The sequence below is a fragment of the Temnothorax nylanderi genome, unplaced genomic scaffold (assembly GCF_030848795.1).
Source record: "Temnothorax nylanderi isolate EJ_2023f unplaced genomic scaffold, tnyl_v1.0 TNYL_tig0158_pilon, whole genome shotgun sequence".
In the NCBI taxonomy this organism is placed as follows: Eukaryota; Metazoa; Arthropoda; class Insecta; order Hymenoptera; family Formicidae; genus Temnothorax; species Temnothorax nylanderi.
In genome coordinates this window covers 128946-151930 of record NW_027249220.1, presented here as the reverse complement: position 1 = coordinate 151930, position 22985 = coordinate 128946, and the positions used below count along the sequence as shown (strand labels likewise).

The window sequence follows — 22985 nt, the reverse complement described above, 5'->3', positions numbered from 1 at the left end:
GTTTTGGGATATTTTGCATATAAAATGCGTTTTCACGTTATTCGCGACATATTTTACCAGTTGAGAGGAAAGAATTAATTGCCAGATGAAGGATGCGAATTACCTATGATGTCGACCGGCACATGCGGGCTGAAATTTCACGTGACTTTGAGGGCTGATCGATCGTCTCTTTCGAGCGGATGTTTGCGCTGGGGAATCGCGGAACTCGCGGAAACGGATTGGAAAGGTATCGAAAACTTTGCGGGAAGGGCTTATCTCGATGCATATGGGGGAAGGAGGTATTCTATTATACGTTTCTAACGGAGGGTGCCTGATCGCTCGGTTAGATGCATTGTAAACAGAGCTATTTGTCAGAGGCATCGTCGCATCGTCCATCCGTTGGAAGTTTCGGAAGGGCGTTCTTAGCATAGAACCGTGGAAGATGATCAAATCGGTGTTACATCGATTATAATAAGTTTATTAAAATATTATTTTAATTTCCTGGAGAAATCTCTTTTTCCTTTAACTGATTATCCTTTTTTCCTTTTAATAAGCACTTTATCAAGACCGACTATCTATAATTTTCATTTTCTTTATAATATCTTTTTTTCCAATAAAATATACAAAGTGTCCCGGGGTTCACCTGCCAAACTGCAGGAGCATATTCTACATTCTACAAGTAGAAATAAGAAAAAAATGTTATGGTATGAAGTTTGACTAGAAATGCTTGGCTAGAAACCACTCATTGTCAGTCGACACAGAGCATCAGTTACATCACATCTATGTTACAACTTCGCACTCAACAATGTAATATAACACATGTTTTTATTAATTACAAATGGACAAACAATTGTTAATTGGTATATTACTAAACACAGAGCTATCGGGTACTCTTCTGCCAGGAAATCTGTGTTGATATACTCTCGTACGGCAGCTTCGAGCAATTTCCCCTAGGGTATCTGCACATGAAATGAATATTCCTCACTTGAAAACACTCTTTTGCATTTTTATGATGACAGTTGCTAGTTCACATGACAATTGAAATCTAACAGCTATTGATGCAAAAGTAACAATCATATTGATTATTGAATCGTTTAAACGATAGTAAACATGACATGAATACACAGAATCTGATAAACACGTTTCATGTTATGCATAAAGGAAAATCCGTTGTTATTGTTTTATATTTCATGTTCCGTTGTCAATATTTGTTTATAACTTTGTAATAAAGCATTTCCAGCCAAACTTCACATAACATTTTCTTCTTATTTGCATTTGTGGAACATGCTCCCGCAGTTTAAACTCTTGGACACCTTGTATATTGGATTTTATATACTTTATAATTAAACATATTATTATTATTATTACATTATTAAATTATGTTTTGTAATCAGATACGATTTTATACATTCTATAAATTACTACATAGATACATATATTAAAATTTAATAATCTAGTGTCAAAGTTCAACATTGACTGATTAAAAATTGCTTTATAATTTTTTCCTGGCGGTTTGTGTCTAAAATAAAAAGAAATAGACTGGACAAATGAAATTTATGTGTTACGTAATGGACAAATATTATTTCGGAAGTCTCACCGCGCGCTGTATCAAAATGACGAAAGTCAGCTGTTCTTTCGAAAGCCTTGTTGACCATGTTATTGTCCCGAGTTTTTATCTCCACGTTGCTAAATGCGACGGCAGGCTTTCGGGGAAAACTTTTCCAACCTTTCCGGTGATTTAAAGCGGTCAGACGTTTTTTGTTCCGCTTCAAGTACGCGCGCGAGGGTGATGAGGGATCGCGAAGTTCCGGAAGTAGATCGGCCCGGTATACACTGGCGACTGTTTGAACTTGTCGAAGAATGTCGAGGTCCACAAAGACGCCAGCCATCGAACGGAAGATCACGGGGAGTTGGAACTTGTGCGGAACCCCTCGGGCAGGACCATGTCGGGTAGAAACCGGGTTCTGCCTTACAACGCATTTCTCAAGGCGCATTCAGAGAGCAATTGCATTGTTTCTGAGAGAATTGTTACAATGAGCGTAAACTTCTATTATCGAATATTATTAATATTCGCGGTTGGGCAATTGTGAGAAGCGGAACAAAGTCACTTTCGACACCGTGACATTTTATAATCGTTCTGGTTTAAAATAATTTTATTTTCCACGAGAGGAAATGTTTCAAATCAGTCATGTAGCCTAAATGAGCTATAAATAATTATATATTATATTGACTTTAATAAAATTATATACAAAGTTATTTATAAAACATAAAATTACATGAAATTTAAATATAATTAGAATATGATTAAATATAAATATGTTTAATTAAAATATAATTAAACAAAATTACTAACGAAATTAATGCGCAATATGGAATAAATAAAATTAATATGAAAAAAGATTAATATATACATATTTGTGTATATTATGTAATTTCAAACGAAATAAATAAAACTATTGATAAATTTATTAAACTTTATTAAAAAGAATGATGAAAATGGAACAATAATAAAATTGAAAGTCTGACACACAGGAGAAAAACTAAATGGAACGGGATGATGTAGAACGAAAATGATGTTAAAATTGAAACAAAATTACGCCGCCTACAAGGGCGAACGAAAAATAATGGAACGGAATTCTCTCCCCGGAGTGCGGCGCACGCGTTTCGAGATTTCTCGGCGACCAGTCACGCTCATCGTTCAACCCTATCTTCCCGAGAATGATTTATCTACCCCATGAGAGGGTCAGGATGATCAATCTATATCAATCGCAACTGCGTGATAAAACCAAAAGCAATTTCTTCCGCGGAGATAACGGCTTGTCTTCTCAACTAGTCTCGTGGATGGGTTAGCGACACGAAACCTGTCTCTGCCCTAAAAATCACCCCCTCGGCAGCGCTTTTATCGTACCGCTCGCCGCATGCAATGCCGATACATAAAGATTTATTTACTCAGAATCCAGAATATTTACAGAAATACAGTCTAAACGTTTTATCGATCTAAATGGATGGCTGGATATATATGTAAATAAATAAATAGATAAATGGGTAGATAAAATTTTTATTCCGAAACTGGGACACACGGAAATGTCGTAATATTGATACAGAATACGTTTTACGTTTGAGAAATTCGCTCTCTCGAGAAGACGCGTATAGTAATGACATTTCGAAATAAAGGCTGAAAGTAAAAAAAAACTTTCGGGTGAATAAAAACTTGCATTTGAAACATTATTTGCGAAGGAAGTCAAACGCGAACTCTTTGAAATACAGTTCTGCGAACTCTATCGCGAATTCTCGATGCGATCTGACGAATGATTACTACGAAGGAGTTCCCAAATGATCGCGGCACTTCTTCCTGCGACAGCATCTCCTCTCAGACTACTTCAACTCTTAAAGGCTCATAATCGTCGGCGCTCCTCATTAATTAATGAAAATAATAGGCCGACGAGGAGCGGCAAACGTCGCAGTCTATCTGCGATAAGGATTTGCGACAACTCGAGGAGTCTCAAGGGGATAAGGGCGTCGATGCAGGCAGGGTGCCCGGCTAGTTTTTTCGGAAGGGGGGGGAGGGTGCGAGGGCAAAGAGATAGGATGGTGGGAGATCGGAAGAGACGGGGTGGAAATTCATTTCCTTAATGGAGGCTGGGGTACTATATACCTAACCGACGGTGACTAAACAACCCCTCCCTCCCTCCGTTCTCGCCCCCAACCATCCGATATGATATACGCGATGCTCCGCCGAAAGGATCTCGGTTGAACAATTATACAGGGTGTTGCCCTGTCGCTTAGATTGGCTGTTCCGAGAGCGATGAGTGGAAACTGAGATATGTTTAAAAAAATATTGCAACGTCGAGGTATATTAGTTTAATAATATACGATTTTTTGTCAAATACAACTCACGGGAAAAATGTGAAAAAGAAATCGGCCTGAAGAGAGATAATTAAATCTCCACAGCGGTGATTTGCGACGATTTAGAATTTATTATCCCAGATTGAATGTATTTTATGTCCCCATTGTCGCTCGGAAATATTTTGGGGGTTGCCACGACATGTTGTGATAATGCGGTAATAAGGGGGAGGCGGGAGGGTACAGTACTTGACGAGGGTATAATCGAATCTGAGCTGGTTATGCAAAATCCACCTCCGCGAGATGTAATCGCGCGGAATATAATATGCCGCTGGCGATAAATAATATCGCGGAAAAGGAGATGGGTGAAAGAGCCGGTTCGGGGTCGGAAAACGGGAACGGTACCGTCGGCTGTCGCGGCCATTAATCAGATGAATTAATTGCGCTCATTAACGCGCCACACTATGGGCGCGATGGGAAATGACTTTTTGTCACCGTTGTTGTCGCCGCGCCAGGAATTTCCTGCTTGTTGCATTTCCTTGCTCCTCGATAAGAATGTTAACTTGCAGAAGTATAGATATTAAACATTTTTTAATTTTATATACGCATTATAAAAAGAAGATAAAGCTTTGCGCTTTTATATTATTCTTATTGTTGCTTTCTGCAATTTAATTTCTTTTAATATTAATTAATAACGTATTTTTGATGATATAATCCAAAGGCTAATTATTTTTTAAAGAATTATTTTGTTAATAAATACATTTCAATAATAATGTTAAGCGTATTTTAAGAGATTGCTTATAAACATATTTTAATAATAATATTAAAGATGTAATAGCTAATAAAATATAAAACTTTGAAACCATATACATTTATCTTCTGATGATAAGATTAATGCAATGATATATGATGTTTTATATAGAGAACACGATATAGATGTTTTCGATTTAATGTGGATTCGAAGTAAGTTACGCAGAAAGGTAGTTATTGCTTCAGGTTTCTTCAATAATTCAGTCAGTGTAATGCAGGCTGTTGCTAATAAAATATAGATGTCTACGTTCTGTAAAATTTTAAGCTTCTTAAAACGTGAAACTTTACGTTCTTTTCCATAAGTTACGACTGCCATAGATAGCAGATATTTTTTGTTTTTGCTTTTATTTTAGTTTAAACTAAAAGCTGGTTAAAAATGTAACTGCTCAATTCGAGCCTGATCCATATATCGGCGGTAAATCCGTCTAAATTATCTGCTCTACTTGTCCAGCGTTCCTGTCATATTTTAATTTTTTCATATTCGCCTATCGCGTGACGTACTTTTCCGTCGTAAAGTGCCCGACTATTGGCAAATAAACGTTGCATCTCGCTCGCACGACTTTTTATACGGCGATAAAATGTTTAACGGCTACCCGTCCCCTCTCTCTCTCTCCTTGCATCATTTCCGCCGCTGCGGAATTCATTTTCCTCCGGTTTGTCGAAGGGGCTGCAAAAAAGCACGGGGGGATGAAATATGAATTTCGCCGTCGAAAAATTCCTGCGAGACGAAAAGGGACATACAAAGAACGGGAGGAAGACGAGTCGTAAAACGAATAAAGAGCCGGAAAGGTCGGGGAAAATAACACGCAAATTTCCGGACGGAATTTTGCGATCGGTATAGTCGGAGTTCCCTCGCGCGCGCATAAAACCGTCCCCCGATCTTATCGATTTTATCGAAATAATTATTTGATAATTATTGCGGATAAATTGATTAACATAATAATAAATTGATGCATGATTGTCACATAAATTATCGTTTGATAACAATAATTCGAGAAAATTACTTGTCGAGATATTAATTTACCATTAAATTGTCCGTTTTGTTTATTATCAGTTATATCGCACGAGCTTTCAAGGAAGGATTGAAAGCGCAAGACGCGAATAATAATGCCGGCTAATTGAGAAGCGAGTTAATTAATACTTGAGTTCCGATTGATAACGTCGAGATGTGGATAATTAAAATAAACAACTTGAGAATACCGGTCCCATTCAGACGCAAGGCTTTCAAATAAAATTGTGATGCAACTAAAAGTAAGTTATACTTGCGAGCTTCGAAAGCTTTATAAACGAAGACGGGAAACGGAAATGCCGCGGGGGGGAGGAGGAGGTGGTTGAGGAATCGTGAGAGTGAAAGAAAGGACTGGGCTTTATTACGAACACTTCGAGATTTAACGGCGAAGAAATAATGGCGAGATTTCTGTTTTGTTATACTTGTTAGGAAAAGTCAAGTAATTAGCGGGTCTTTAAACAATTCCTCGAGTATCTTGAAACAAATTTTCCTATAATTTTTAACGTAATAAGAAGGCAAGAGAGGAGAGAGGGTAATCGAAACGATCGATATCTTTTAGTCTGAATTCAGAAAATAATTCCGTTTGTAATTTTAAGTGTCTTTTGTAATGCGAAAAACATGTATAGAATTATAATACACATATAAATTGAAAAGTCAGAACGGACACAGAAAACACAAAATACATGTACAATGAAATACAATGAATATACAATGAAATATTAAAATGCACATATACGTCATCAGAATACACGGTATAAAAAATTACTTAAGATAGGAATACATTTTAGATTTTTATCTTCAAATCAGATGTATTTAAATTATAGTTCAAAGTGGGTTTTGGAAACAGACCTCATTTAGAAAACAAAAATCAACAGAGTTATTCTTCACAACCGAATGGCGATAAACAAGACCGATTCATGCGTCATGAAATAATAAAACAACCGGTTTGTTCGTATGTCGCTTGCGTTGAATTAATAATTAAAAGCGGCAGGAAGAGCGGGTATACGTTTCATTGGGAATTTGTGGCAAAACTGAATACGTTCAATTAAAGATGGAATTATATGCCGTTAATTAGGATCGCGATATTGACCATTCTATTGGCGGAGCTTCGATAATCCAGGATTAATCCGGGATCGGGCCAGCAATTTGCGTTCGAGTCGACGAAGTGCTGATCGTTCAGTTGCTTGAAAGGCTCGAAGGAATGGAATTTTGCGTCGATGATCGGGCCGCGAGATGGGCCGATAGGTCAGGGCGAATTAATTCCTTCTTGTTCGCTCGATGGCCGCGCTCACTCTCGCGCGAGTTAGGACTCTCGATGTCCGCCCACGTCCTCGATGTCAAAGACATGCTTTATCTCGAAACGCCAATGACAAACGCGCGCGCGCGCGCGCGACGATTCGAGAATCGGCCTTCGGAAAATAACGTTAAATTCCGACGAGCCGCTGGTGCTCTGTGATTGTGTTTCTGACAACCGTAGGGCGTTTGCTAGGGACTGCGTTTCTAAAAGGTGCGAGGGTGACAAGAACATCCCTCCTTCTTTTCTCCCTAACAAAATCGGCCGAATTACATAAGATTTCACTGTAGGCCTAAAGTTTCTTTATTCTTGCTAATCGCGTCTTTATGTCTCGTCAAAAAAAGATATATATTGAAAGACATTTCGATGCAATAAGTTTTCTTTCAGGAAAAAAGTATACTTTTTATCTGGGGACATCTTTATTGTTCATAAGGCATACGGCGCACAATACATAGCTATAGAAGAAGATACATATAGCTGTAAAAGAGCTATACGTGCCTTTATTTCCCACATATATACTACCTTGACAGAAACTTTCCAGGAGTTGTTATGTGTGGCTATAACTTTTATTAATTATTTGCACCTCGCATATAGCCAGCCGTCCCAGAATTCGTGATCTCTTAATCCTATAATGACAGATACTTCGATGATACTCAAGTCGACGGAGGTCATAACTTGTCGCAATTTTTAAATACTTCTAATTGAACTTCGGATAAAAATTTTATACATATGGAGTTAAAATCCATTTAAACTCGGCAGGAAACATTCATTTCCGTTATCTGTTAATCTTCGTAAAAAGTAAAGTTTAGTTCGCGTAATGCTGCTCATTTGCGATTGCTTCAAACTGTCATGCGCGAGCTCGGAAAGCTTTTTCTTTCCAAAAGCTAAAAGAAAGAGAGGAGAGACGAGAAACTGGTGAAAATGTGGTCGAAACTCGATTTAGCGCTTAGCCCGGGACAGGGGGTTGTATCGCGGCGCGAGTAGATGCGTCCGTACGCAGCGGGACTCCTTAATTAATTAGCGTTAATTAACAAACGTGTGGCGAAACTGTTACACCCTGTCTCACGCCCGCCCCCCGGTCCATCTTCACTGACCCCGAAATTCCCCATAGGATACCCGAGTGCCTTTGAAGTTAGATCTGGTTGCAGGTTGCGAGAAGGGGATCGCCCCTCTCCGCGTGATATTCGGCGGCGCACCCCGCGGCCCCCTTTATAAGGGGCGGTATGTGTCGCTTGCTAATTAAATATCGCCGTTGCGCTAATTTCCGCGACGATGTTTCTCTAATTATTTGTCGGCAGAGCGGAGCCGCCATTCTCCTGATTATGCCTGGTTAACGAGATGACGACGCGAAATAAACATTTTTGGAATGCATTTTCCGCGTTCCGCCGAACGGTTTACTTCGGTCAGGCTCTCGTCGTGTCGCATTCGAAATAGACGGAGAGCCCACGCGATGTAAAATTCATCCCTTCGCGCTCGAGCAGAGGAAGTGATGACGGATTCTCACTCCCCTATAAATCTCTCCGGCACCTTCAACCGCGTAAAACGCGAAAATGTATACGTAATGTCGACGCGTGTAAGTTTAACTTCTGCGAATTCTTTATTTGCTAATTATTCGAGCTTCGCGGAAATCTTTTCGAGTTGTAACGTTTCTCCCCATCCAAGATATCGCGATTTTTTCCGATTTTCTTTTTGGAGACTCACCCCCCCCCCCCTCGGTTTTTGCACCAGACTCGTCTGCTTTTTTCCTTCGGGGAGCAATTTTTGAGTGACAAATTGTTGCTGCACGCCCATCGGCGCTCGTCGAAGGGGCGGTTGCACGGGGGCAAAAATCGGGACGGGGCAGGAAGGGAGGGAGGGAGGGTTGTTTCGTTGCCCCCTCCGCGACATTACGTCATTCCGGCGGGTTGCTTTGCGCGGAGATGTGGCGGTTCGGCGGGAGGGGGGGGGGGGCATGCGAGCGGCGCGGGCGAAGGGAGTAGGGCGGCGGAGAAGGTCGATCAATATCAAGCTAAGCGTTCAGCACCTACCAACCTCTGTGGCGACCCGAGCAACGACACGTCCCGCTCGTTGCAACCGAATAGATTTCGCGAACACGACGTGGAAAACCGCGACATGCTCTTCTCCGTTTGCCAGTAAATCTCCTCAAAACAGTAATAGTTCGCTTTCTCCTTGCAATAACCATCGTATTTTATTAGAAAGAGCCGCGTATACCGATTAAGTTCAGTATCTCCCCTCTTGTCGCTGAACCGAAAATACGTTTATGAGGTGCGCTCTGGCCTTGTTATATATGAGGGGCATGTTTAATCTACAATATAATGTTACAACGTAGAATCATGCTATCCTTGTACTCTCATATTTCTCATTTCTTTTAGATCCAATTATGCTTCCCTTTATATCTTACGAGAACAGGCAAGAAAGGCTGTAGATTTGTTTTCCCATTAGGGGTGACCGGGGCTCGTCGGCACAGTTTTCACAATTTCGGCATTTGAATTTTTAAACAACTAAATATCATGATCGAACAGTACTAATATGATAGGGAGAACCTTTCTCTACATTTTCATGCCAAAAACGATTTTGTATTCTGTATAGTTTCTTTGTAATAAATGAAATACGAACGTGCTGCATTGTAGCCAGCTTGCCCCGATAGTGGGGCAAATTGACATATATCATGGTGTAAGTTGGCTATACGACTAAAGTCCATGTTAAATTAATGAAAATGTATAATAGAAATAAAAAACAGATAGCAAATATGTACTTCTCGATAAAGATTGTATTTTTTAAAGTTGTTTTGTAATGATCAAATAGCAAAATGCTGTTGTAGAAAAACAATTGTAAACTATTTCATACAACTATCTTTGGCAAAATGTGTATCACATACATTTTACGAATAGAGAAAATTAAATAAAAAAATAGATAAGTAAGTAATTAATTAAGTCAATAATTAATACAAATAATAAAAATATTAAGTGCAAGTGTAATAAATGCATCGTAGATCTGCACATGACTCATGTATCCAATTTGCAAATTGCAAACATTTAATCCAATCTTCATTACTTTCTGAATATTTTCCATTGCATACTAGACACAAGTATTCTTTCTCATTAATATCTTTCCTATTTTCTATATATATTTTCTTTTCTTTATCTTCTTTTTCTATCATTTTCTTTCTTTTTTTTTAAGTAAGTACAGGAACAGAAATTTTAGATTAAGTTATTATATTTGTAAGAAGTAAATAGATACCATCTATCACAAACAACGGTTTTTTTTTAATATGATTGTATAAAAACAATGTACAAGCATCAAACAAATTCAAAATTTATTTAGTATAGAAAACTGTGCTGCTATAAAATCATATAGAACGCTTTTTATGGAAATCTCCATAAGAAACGTTTCTTTAATTTTTTTAAAAATATCAAAAAATTACCTGAAGATAATTCAGTTATTTTAGATTTGTTTAGGTCAAAAATTCTTCTTTTGTATGTTTTCTTTTTTACATTCTCGTTTTTCTTTGTTCTTTTCTTTTCTTGAACCAAAGCATTCTTGATTGGGCTATCAGTCAAAATTGCTGAAGAACTTTTCTTTCTTATCCTTGCACTAGTTGATCGAGCTTCAGCCTTAGGTAAGGGTCTGATATTTTCAAGTTCAACATCAGCTGACCGTTCCTTCTTAAACAGTGCTACTGGACCTAGATGATAGTGTAGATATATTGAAATATAATAGATATATTAAAATAGATATATTAATATATATTAAAAATATGTATTTAAAATTCAATTAAAAATAAACTATTTCTTATTCTTCATCAAAAATAGTGTGTGTGTGTGTGTGTTTGAAAGATGAGTGCAATAAGGATTACCTTACCTACTTACACTATACAATCATCGAGGATGACAAAAATATTCGTGTAAAATTGTACGAGATAATCGAGCTTTGTAAAATTCCAAGAAGAACCGGATTATATGACGAGTTGCTGTGCGTGTTGATCGAAGAAGACAAATGTAATCTAACAGAATATGTCTCAAAGTTTTGACGTCCCAAAAGTGATTTATTACATTTCTACCTGAAAATACAAGACATCTTCTGTTTAATTATAATACCTCTTTTCTTCGGTTTTTCTGTACAATAATATATAAGACTGCATGCTCAAACATTAATATAATTCAATGCGTATATAAGATTAACCTCAAACCTTAAAAAATAAATGATTACATCCGTTGTAATTATCGACCGGCAACAACTACATTCATTAATACACATTTTAAAGAAATATACAAGGTAGAAGGTGACTTATACATCTTCTGCTTCTCTTGCTTTTATCAGCATTGTAACGAATCACATGTTTACATTCACACGCGTCTCACGCGCACGGCAACAGCAAGTCAAGCTAAGCGTGCCGTAATATGAGTCAACATACCCCATCCCTACATATGTCAACATACCCCATACCCCTACGTATGTTAATTTTAGTCATTTTATTATAATAAATTACTGTTGTTCCTCAAAATAACATGTCGTATAGCAACAGAAACTTTTCTTTTAACTAATAATACGTTACTTAGATTTACTTCTCAAGCTGAAGAATATTAATACGATATTTTGAAACACTTGAAAAACTTGCCACCTCTTGAATCAGATTTTTCTCTTTTTTTATTGTAATACTTGTCTGATTTAAATAAAACTTTGGAGGAAGTACCTATGTGTGTGTCATAGAAGAGATATTTTGTGATAACTTTTCCATTGTTTCTTTCAATAAATACATAAACCGAACGCAATGCCAACTTGCCTCTTGTGCCAATGAGACCCGGTCTCCCCTACACAATTTCTTTTTATCTCGTATTTATTTTGATTTTTTTATTTCTGAGTTTTTATCTTCATGACTTTTCATTTTCTTTTACTTTTCTTATTAGTTTCTTCATGCGAGAAAATCGAAAAATCCATAAAATTCCTGAATTGCCTACAGCAGTCAGAAAACTTATGAAAGATTCTTTTCTTTTCCTTTGACGAATAGTTTTGGAAGCCGAAAAGTTTTAATAATTTTAATTGTTCAGATTCAAATATATTTCATTTTCCATTTCCTTTACATCGAATTATACACTTTTCTTTACGCCCTACGGCTCAGATAGAAAAAGCTGATTTGTTTCTCCAAACGCAATTTCTTGTTTCCTTTCATATTTATAATTTTTTATTTCTAAGTCCTCAGCTTCATGGCGCTTTTCGTTTTTTTTTTACTTTCCTTGTTAGTTTCTTCATGCGAGAAAATTGAAAATTCCATAAAATTTCCTGAATTGCCTACAGCAATCAGAAAACTTGTGAAAAATTGTTTTTGCTTTCCTTTGATGAATAACTTTGGAGAAGCTGAAAAGTTTTAATAAATCTTAATTGTTTAAATTTAAATATATTTTATTTTTTTTATATCGCGCTTTTCTTCATGTCCCATAGTAGAAAAAGCTGTACATAGATTTGTTTGTCCAAACGCAATATTTCTTGTAACCTTTTTATCTTATATTTCGATTTTTTATTTCCGAGTCCTTCACTTCATGGCTCTTGATTTTTTTACCTTTCTTGTTAGTTTTTTTATGCGAAAAAATTTATAAAATTTCCTGAATTGTCTACAGCAATCAGAAAACAATTAAAAAATTTTTTTCATTTCCTTTGATGGAAAATTTTTTCCTTTCCATTGAAAGCTAAAAGATTTCGATAATCTTAATTGTTCAAATTATTAATCGTTTCTCAATCGTTTCTCAAAAATTCCTAAAAGATTGAAAATTATTTTATAGTTGTGTAGAAATGTCTCACATAAATGATCTAAATTTATTATTTCTCAGAAGTAAAGCCTGAGATTTAAATAGAATAATCTTTGATAATTTAGACGACATATGTAATTCCCTACCGGAGCCCGAGTTGGTTTTTGGGGCGGAACGCAACGTAGGAAATTAGAATCTGCATAATACGGCGTATGTATATGCGCTATTAGGAGGCAGGCAAGTCCCTTTGTTCTTAAGTCACCGATGCGGATTAGCGGCGTATTCTACATTTATTAGCGGAAGTTTGTAGTGCCCGAAACTCGGTAGCTTCCGACGTCACGGTTAATTTGACATGCCCGGGGAGCCCGAGAGGGAACGTCTCTCCCGGCTCTCTTATCTCGAAGTATCGAAGTGACGAGTAAATCCGATGTTACGGCGAATTATCTGCGCCGTATGTATATATCGTGAAACTGGAACGCTGCTAAGACGATATAATTTTGTGCGAATGGAATTAGCTCTCAATTTGTAACGTTTAAGTGGCGCACGATAGGTATCATTAAATAAAAGTATAACTTTTTATTTAAATATTAAACGATGCACACCTACAAGAGGACTACCGCGTTTCAAAAGTGGGTTTCGCGGTTCATGTATATCTATGCAATCACGATCACGTTTTATCTACATAATCATCCACGTAAATTAAATTTATATGGTTCCCAATTTTTAATTTTGGATTTTTTATTAGACAATTTTTCATTAAACCATTAAAAATTTATTAACAAATTTAAAAAAGAAGAGCCTTGTCGTCACGTAGGCGACGAATAGCACAATAAAAGAGGACTGACGTGTCTCAAAAGTGAACCTTTCACAAGAAGCTTTATCTTCTTGTCTTAAGGCAGTAAAAGAATAAATTAAATTATTATTCAAAATTGCGTTTCACCTATATAATTCATCGCGTAAATTAAATTTAGCTTAAAATCTTTTATTTTGAATTCTTTATGACAGAATTCCTCATTAAATCTTGACGTAACGTACGAAATATATTGCATATCTTTTCGAAAAGAAAAGCTTTGCTATCACATGGTAATGAATAGAACAATAGAAGACTGCTGCATCTCAAAAATAATTTTTTTACGAGAAGCCTTAATTTCTTGGCGGTAAAAAATAAATCAAAAAAATAAGTTATTACGTGACACATTCAAAATCACATTTTACCTACATAATTTATTGCGTAAATTACATTTATATAGTTTTTATTTGTATAGTTCTAAATCTTTGATTTCAAATTTTTTTATTAAAGCATTTGATTAAACTCTGATATAACACAAGTGTGGGACAGATTGCGTGTTTTTTCGAAAAGAAGAGCCTTGTCATGATGCAACGAATAGAACAATAGAAGAAAACTCTTATGTCTCATACGTGAACCTTTCATTAGAAACTTTAATTTCTTGTTTTAGTAAAAAATTTAATTAGATTTTCATATAATATACGTACAAAATCATATTTTACCTACATAACAAATTGCGTAAATTAAATTTATATAGTTCCGAATTTTTTATTTCAAATTCTTTATCGGAGAATCCTTCGTCAAACCGTCAGGTGACGTAAGCGTGGAACATATTGCGCGTCTTTGCAAAAAGAAGAGCCTTCTCATCATGCGGCAGCGAATCGCAGAGGGGGGGGGGAAGAGGAGGGTGAGGGAGGACGAGCAGAAGAACCTAATTGAAGGGTCGATCGCACGCGACACGTCGACGCGCGAATGAGGGTCGATTATTGCCGTGACACCCGGTACACACGTGGTACTCGCGTGCAGTTTCCATCCCGTATGTACGTTACGTTGTACAAGTTTCGCGATAACGTGCCGTAACTATAAGATATAACTTTCGACGTAATTTCCTGTGTCCCGACACGTACACCGCGCGCGTGCGTCCGTGTGTATGTGTGAGCGCGCGAACGAGAGAAGGGGGAGGGGTGAAGTGTGTGTACACGCATATACTGTGCCAACAATATCGTGTGGCAGCCGGTTAACGAGGCTGCTGCTGCGGCTACATGAGACACGATCTTACAGGGGACACAGGACGTGCTTCCAGTTTTGTAATTAGCGCCGATACATATTTGCTCTGCCGCGGCGAAATCCCTCCCCCAACTATCTCGCGCGAAGATCAAGCGTGGATATACGACTTTCACACCCACACACGTCGATTACCTACCCTTGCATTAATCGTGTTATCCCCGTCCGATCATCGGCCGCCGCGTCGAGCGTACGTACTTCCTATTGTCGCAATTCTATTGTCATCGATTGTTTCTTAATCTGAGCTCGAATCTAATTTTTTAAGCATATATATACTACGCCGCGATTCGATGTTTTACCATAGCGTTACTTACATTAGCCGCAGTGAGTGACGGATAATCGTATCGATTCTCCCGCGACAATCCAACTGATTAGCTGTAATGAGCACGGCTGCGTTGTGTGCGCCGCTAATTTTGCTATTGCAGCTGCGACGCGCCGCGGCATGCGTGCATCGTGTACACGAAATTAATTATCACCGGGCGAATAATTAATTATCGCGTTCGGTTCATCTCGTAATGTTGTCCGCGCCAATCAGCCGGCAACGACAATAAACTCGTGCGGAACGTAGCAGCTGGCATTTTACGGAAACTGCACAACCGCGGCGGCGTTCAGTGAAACAGAATTCCTCTCGAAGGAATTTGAGAGATTAGTCTTACAGTTGGAACAATTGAATCTTGATCGAATCTTTTTCGTTCTTTCTCATAAGTAAAGGGGATTAGAAAGTAATAAATACATTTTAATTAATGTAATGGAAAAGCGAATGGATTGTTAACCAATACAATTTCAGTGAAATAACCTATATACATTTTATCTCGATGATTTATTTTATTTCGATGTTATTATCGTATAGGTATCGATTTGATAAATAAATAAAATTTATTTAAGATATATTTTCTGTACCTTCATATATGTATAAAGGAAAGAAAAAAAAATGTTAATATTTTAGAAGCAGTTTATTGACATGTTTAAATATGCTTCCAGAAAACGGTTTTTAATTAATCTAATATACTTAATTAATTTAAATCAAAGGAACTAACAATAAGTCAAGAAATGAATTAGTAATTAAAGACGTATTGATAGTCGTTTTAGAGTAGTAATCCAACATATAAGGTTCTCCGGATTCCGAAGTCGGGAGAGATTAATGAGCGCGATAAATAAAATCGAACAATGGCGATTGAGTAGACGGTTCTCTCGAGGAGACGAGGCTGGTGCAGAATGCGCGATACAGCCACGTCTTACCGTCGCCATTACTAGACCGACAAATAAGATTTTATGGCCTCGCGCGCTCCACGACCCATTTGCCGGGTACCGGTCATCGATCGGCGTACAGCGGCTTGCTCGGCATTTTTTCCTCAGCGAAAAACACTGCGCACATGGCGTCTGTTGTAAATGTTATAACTCAACACAGCTGATTGATAGTTTTCGATTATTAATCTATCTGGGAACCGTGTGGCCTGTTCGCAAACCAAAATTTATGTAAGCGCGCGTATAAACAATGAAACAATGGCTGTACGGCTAACCCCGATTGCCAATAATAGTCCAATTTTAAATTGCGGCATAATGTACGAACGCGTCTGATATGAAATAATGATAATTTATGGCTTTATGGTAAACGATAACGATCGTTGGCACTTCGTGGAGAGATTGACGTCAGATTGACGCAGAGAAGACGCGGCTGAAAGGACATTTGATCCGAATTTCTCAGATTCTTCGATACGATACATTTAATAATGTTAATAAATAACTTTTTATAAAATTAAAATTTGCGCAACAAGCGAGTGTCAGTGCCCCGCGATACTTTGCAAAGTTGCCGTATTTCCCCCAACGCTTCGGATATTTCCGCTCGATACTTTTCCGCAATTTTGTCAGGCGAAGAAAAATGGGGGTCGAATCGGGCAAAAGCGGGAGAGAGAGAGAGAGAGAGAGGGGGGGGGGAAATATCTGCACGAAGGGACAAAGCCGTCGAGTGGTGGACGTGAATTTATTGCATCCAGACGAGGCGAAATCGAAAGGGGAGGGAGGGGGACGAGAGTTGACCGGAAGAGGCAGAGGGATAGCGGGCGATAGGGGGTAACATCGGGGGATAGGCGACACGGGTGGGGCGTGGCAGTGCGTCGCTTATTATACTTTCTTATTATTTATCATCCTTCATAAATACCGACCTCACTCTGGGGATGCTTACCCTCGGGAAGAAGGGCGCCAGAGAGCGGGGGAGCAAAGAGATGATTTATTAAAGCCTCAAAAGAGTCGCCTTGGGGGTTTTCTTCTGCGTATTAATCCGGATACGTGTTAATATATCAGGTGTCTCGTAAGTCGTGCATTCTCTCATTCGTACATCGGGTTGCATGATCGCTGTAAATTATCTTTAGATCGTTTTGTATGATAATAATGTTGCGCCCGCCGCGTCACACTTTCACTTACTCGCACTCACGCGCCCGGAGCTCGCGGAAATAAAGGGAACTCAATGTTTAACAGCAAAACAATCTCAACGTTTATTAGAAGACTCGTTACAGAAGAGCGCGGGCACACGTCCGAACGGTCCAGCGGCTCGAGAACAAATCTGACGGTTGTTGTTAAATCAATCCGGCTCGTTGCTAAGGACGCTTCGCGACTCTCACTTGTACCGGGCGTCTCGCTCGAGCTCAGCGCGGATGCAACAATAATATTAGCGTATTATTTTATCCCATTTCGGGCATTTCTTGCGACTGAAAATCGGATTTCGAATCCTTTTTTCTCATTTGTTCAATGATCCATATATTATACATTTTTAAAATATATTTTAAAATATTCAAACACACTATCTCGAATAACGTATTTAATTGACTTTTAAGAGGATTTTTTACATAACTTTACATTTTTATAATTTTCATGCCCACAAATATTACGCTTGAATTATTAATTTAACTGACTCTTAGGCAGTTTCAATATTAATTAATTTTAATATTACTAAATTAAATTAAATTTTAATTTTTAATATTATATCTAATAATAATTTCAATAGCTTTTTACAATTTACAAGTGTTTCTGAATGACAATTTTAATTGGTTTTTAGGATAGCTTGTTAATTATAGCGAGCGAAAGTGACACTATGGTGATAGAATAATAATTGCCTCGCATGATCTCAGGCTAATCCAACTTGGAATCTGCCGGCGGCATACTAATTCGGGCACTTTTAGACTCGCATGACCCGGGGAGTAGCAAACAGATGGAATCGAGAATCCATTAGCAACCAATTGAAATTCCGATCCAGCTCGCTAAAGAGTGAAGTACTTAAATACTTTTATGTGGGCGACGAACGCCTTTTGCTATTATTATAGTTTCGTGAGACTCCATTACCGTCGGTGTGATTGCGAGATTAAAAAATTTCTTACAATTAGTGCGATAGTGTCGCATCGCAGAAGTACGAAATTTCAGAATCGAAAGATATCTTTTTTTTTCTAGTGAATATTAACGGCAGAAAGAATTTTTTTTTTCGCGATTCAATATATAATTAACGATTTCGCGCAAATTTAATTTAATTTAATTATTCTATATAAATTTAATTATTTAGAGAAATAATTAATTATTCAGAAAAATTATACTTTTTATATTAAAAGTATATTTACAAAGACTGCCAGATAAAATTTTATTCTTTGTCAATAATTTTCATAATCTCATTAAAATGTGAAAATGTAAAAAAATGAAATAGAATAAATGAGATAATATAAATCCGACGGTAATTATTGAGCAAAAAGGTATATTGTCTCGGTAATCGAAAAATTTAAAAGGGTTAAAAAAATAATTAGTGATCAATACCAAAATGTCAGAGAATGTGTGGTACAAATTTTATAAAAAAATAACGATAGTCTTTGAAAAATAGAACTTATAATAATATTAATAATGATCTCTTTATAATAAATCACTGATCTTGTTATAAACAAATTTTTATATTACGTTAAAATACATTTCTTGAGTGTTAAAAGAGAATTGAGAATAATTAAGGGGATCCTATAGAGTGACGGCTGAACTTCGACGGGAAAGCGCCCTCATCTAAGCGGAATTAAAAATATCGATTATTTTGATCATTTTGTCCTTGTCCAACGAGATCCTACGAAATATCTGTCCTTGTCAGATTGCAACGCCATGTACACTGCGTGTGTATACGCATGCATAAAATATCTGCGATCAGTGAAAATTTTTTTTATTAGGCTTTTAATCTTAGTTTCAATGATTCAACGTTGTTCTTTGATCTAGTCCGATTAGTGAGGTACTTTCGATTTGTACACGTAAGCTATATAATTCGTATATTAAACGAAAGTTTCTATGAAGTGACAGCTCTAGGTACAAAAGGTTAGGTACACCAAGTAGTATCAAATATAATTTTTTCAATTTTTTTAAGTTTTTAGTCTTCAATTTACCGCTCCACCCATCATTTCTCTATGTACTTTAAACGCGTTAAAGGGATTTCAAATCTGTAAAGTCAATTCGGAGAAAATCATACACCTATAAATATTGGTCATTGCCGTCGCTCCAGGATCCCCTTAAGGGGATCCTGCAGTGACAGACGAACTTCCTCGATGTCGATAATGTCAACCTTTATAATTTTGTTTTCCCTATATCTGTCTTTGTCTAACGAAATGACATCTGTCCTTGTTCGATTGCTCGCCATCTCTCGCAAGATCCGGCAACTACTGTTGCTGCTCTTCTTGTCATCCTGCATCCGTATTTGCATTACTAAAATAAAATTTCGATGGATCTTTTTTTGTACGCATTGAATCTTACTTCTACTTGCACGATATTATTCCTACATGTTTTCCCAAGGGAGGATGATAAACATTATGTATGTATAAACTGCAGAATTTTTGTTTTAAGCAAATATTGTCGTCAGGTGACAGCTGTATGTGCCCAAATAAGTAATATTTTTAATTTTTTGGTGTTTTTGATATAAAATCGCGTTTGTTACCTTAGATTTTTGTGCAATGCGGACTTTAATTCTGTAAAAGATTTTTGCAATTCTATAAAGCCAATTAAAAGATCCATCTAAAAACGATAATGTCGGTAAATCATACGGCTGCAGGATCCCCTTAAAAGCAGAAGTGGAATATTTTTATATCGACAATTTTTAGACCAAACTCACGCGTGGTGCATTAACAGTTCCTTGCTTAGGGGTTGCGGCGGTACTCGTAAAATCGGAAATTAGGGGGCTACGCCAGCGGGGGTTGGGTGGCAGCGACCAGGTATTTAAATGGATTCAATTTGGATCGGTGCCAGGCAGGCTCGTGCCAACCGTCGAAAGATGCTCGTAAAAGATGAAACTCTCGACTCGTCGGACGAATTAATCGCCATCTCGGCAAATCGAGTCGCTATTAAAGAAGTCGCGATGCGAGTTCGATAAACGATCTGACCTAAAACCATCGAGATTCATGTCGCATTTAACACTTTCGATACTGCATTTTATCAGAGTTCCACAATTCTCCTATAAAGTAATATAATTCATTGATCTTAATTTTCGTATTTATACCTATTTCATTAACGTAATATCGATCTGCTAAAAGTAAATAGAATTTGTTTAAAATTTAGATTTTATTTTGTATTTTTACATGAAAGAAAGAGAGAGAGAGAGGAATTTTTATTTTAAAATTACCGTATTAATTTCCAAATATATTTTTACAGAAAATAATTTTTAATTAATTTTCCTAATTTATTTAACTTTTGCAGAAAATTGAATAATTTTCAAATCTGTTTTTGAAATAAATATTAAATCTAATGCTAAAGTCTATAAATTTTATATAATTAATGCTAAATTTCTTCTATTTTAAAAGAATTAAATTTTCTTTTTCGTAAAAAAAGTGTAGTTCAAAAAGTGTATGTTCTTCTATGAATATTTCTGATCTCTTTTAATATAATTTAACTTTTGAAGCTTAGAACGGTGCGCTGGAATTTCTCTCTATCGCGGTGCAAAAGCCACCTCCGTGCAATCTCGCCCGGTATCGCCCTGGCAAAATTTTCCGTCATAAATATTTCACGCGGCGTCGGAAAGGCCCGGCGTCGTCGTTTCGCGGACGACGGGCGACGACGTCCTTCGACGTGACTTCCGAAAATTCCGTCGGGATGCAGTGTATTCTCTCGGCGCCCGCCGTCGGGGAACGCCGCCACGCGTGACACGTGTCGCGCGCACGTACGCTCGTCAACTGCCGGATAAAACCATTTGTCAAATTCAGTTCTGCCGAACGAGGGAGGCTCTCTTGAATTTCTTTGACGTTCCGCAGAAGGAATAGGCAGCTTGCCCGGACGCGGAAGTGGCGTCCGACGATGCGAAATGATAGAGAGCAGAGCACCGTACATATAGCGCTTTCTACGGAGCTTAAATCGAATAATCTTCTAAATGAAACAATCTTCTAAAAAGTATCTCGACTCTTCTCATCATCTTATTACTTTGTTCTTATTACTAAGACATCTTATTGTAATACTGGTAACGAGAGGAGAATATTGGTACTTCCTCTCGACATCATGTTTCTTTCTATATTGTTTTGTATATGGAATCTCCGCTGCAAAGCCACTTTGGTTTGTTCTAGGCTAAACGAGACAGAAAATGTGGCGCGGCGCCGCCGGCGATTTTCGCAGTTAGCGAGTTTAGTGTGTTGTACAAACGCGTTTTGATCGTTCGTTTTCAGCGCGAATCAAACGCCGTTACCAGACGTCCCACGCGTTATCTCAATATTTCCTCGCTCGGCTAAGAGCTCTCGGGATAATTCAAATATTACGCTGGGGACAATCGTGGGAACATCTGTCCTCGTAGTTTCCGCGCGGTAAACTCACTTTTTGGATTTATGTTAATTCGTAGAAATTAAAGTACGTGTTACACGTACTTTAATCTCTTTACTGTCTGCAATACAAAATATCGCAAGCGACAGAATATGTCACGAGAGAGAGAGAGAGAGAAAAGAAAATAAAAAATAAATTATATTTAGTTTGTTTACTTTGCTTATTTTTGTTTGCTTAAAGATGTTAATAACATTACACTTTTATGTCACATTTTGAATACGTTGTAATTATTATTTTAAAAGTTAAATTTATTATTTTTATTTGGAGTTGTTCCCTCACAAATGTATTCACACGAAATGTCATCACATATTAATTTATCTGCAAAATGTTTAATTGTTTCTATTTAATTCACGGTGATGATGAAAATGGTAAAAATTTCGTCAAAAACATGAAGCGACGAACTTTAACGTAATTACTTGATAAACTTATGTTGTTAATTACAAATTTGTCCGATAATAAGTGGATTACGTATAACAATTATAGGAAGTTTATATTAATTTACAGGAATCGAAAAAACCGTTTCTGGTGAATGTAAAAATTCTGTAAACAATTCTGCCATCAATTCGAATTATAATGGCAAGGAATTTACGACGCGTTTGTTTTACCGTTTGCTGTTACTATGCGAGAAGAATGGTGGTCGCGATGAATAAGAGCGGTCGATCGAATATTTATATCGAGTCGCCGTCGGAGAATGCCGCGGGAATTGAAGCACGGGCGATCGAGAGGGAAACCGGGCGGTTTTCGAGCCGAAGAGAAGAATGAAAAGAGAGAAAAATAGAAAAATAGTTGGTTACAAAGTAAATGCAGAATTTTCATTCTGCATTTCTGCAATGCGTCTATCGAGAGTGAAAGAAGTTATGCGATTGGCGGAAATGTTTGCGTGTCGCAAAAATAAAACTGCGGTTTTCTCAGTGGCTGTTAAAAAGTAAAGAAAAAAAATGTCAATTACATTAGATTTTCATTTAGCTTCATTTTTTCTTCATATTAAAGTCTTATGTTATAAAACAAAATTAAATAAATGTCTTATTCTAATTCACAAATTTATTGATTTTAAATATTTTCTTCTTGCTATAGGATCTTGTAATAGAATTTCGACACTGAGGAAAAATTTTAGTGCTCTTTGAGCGGTACTTTTTTTTTATAGACTGCTATTTTAGCTTTCTAACCCTTTTTCTCGGGTCGTATATGGCGAGTTTGTGCCGTGATATATATGGAATTAGGGTCGGGATTAAATCTGGAACTTGTCCACTACAAGTTGACCATTTTTACACGGAGCCACGTGTCATCCCAATTTTAAATTTAATAATTAATTTTACATATCATGACTAATATTGTCCTGAGGCGGTCACGCGTGAAAGGGGTCGACTCATAGTCCTGGATTCGAGCCTAACTCTCTTTCCATGCTTTGGTTTTATAAGAGACTGATTGGAA

At 37.2% G+C, this 22985-nt stretch overlaps 1 protein-coding gene across 3 annotated transcripts in view; it reads left to right on the top strand.

Moving 5' to 3' along the window:
• The window catches only part of Rho-5 (rhomboid-5), a 94627-nt gene that overhangs the window by 13962 nt on the left and 57680 nt on the right, over window positions 1-22985 (top strand). The window lies entirely within an intron of this gene.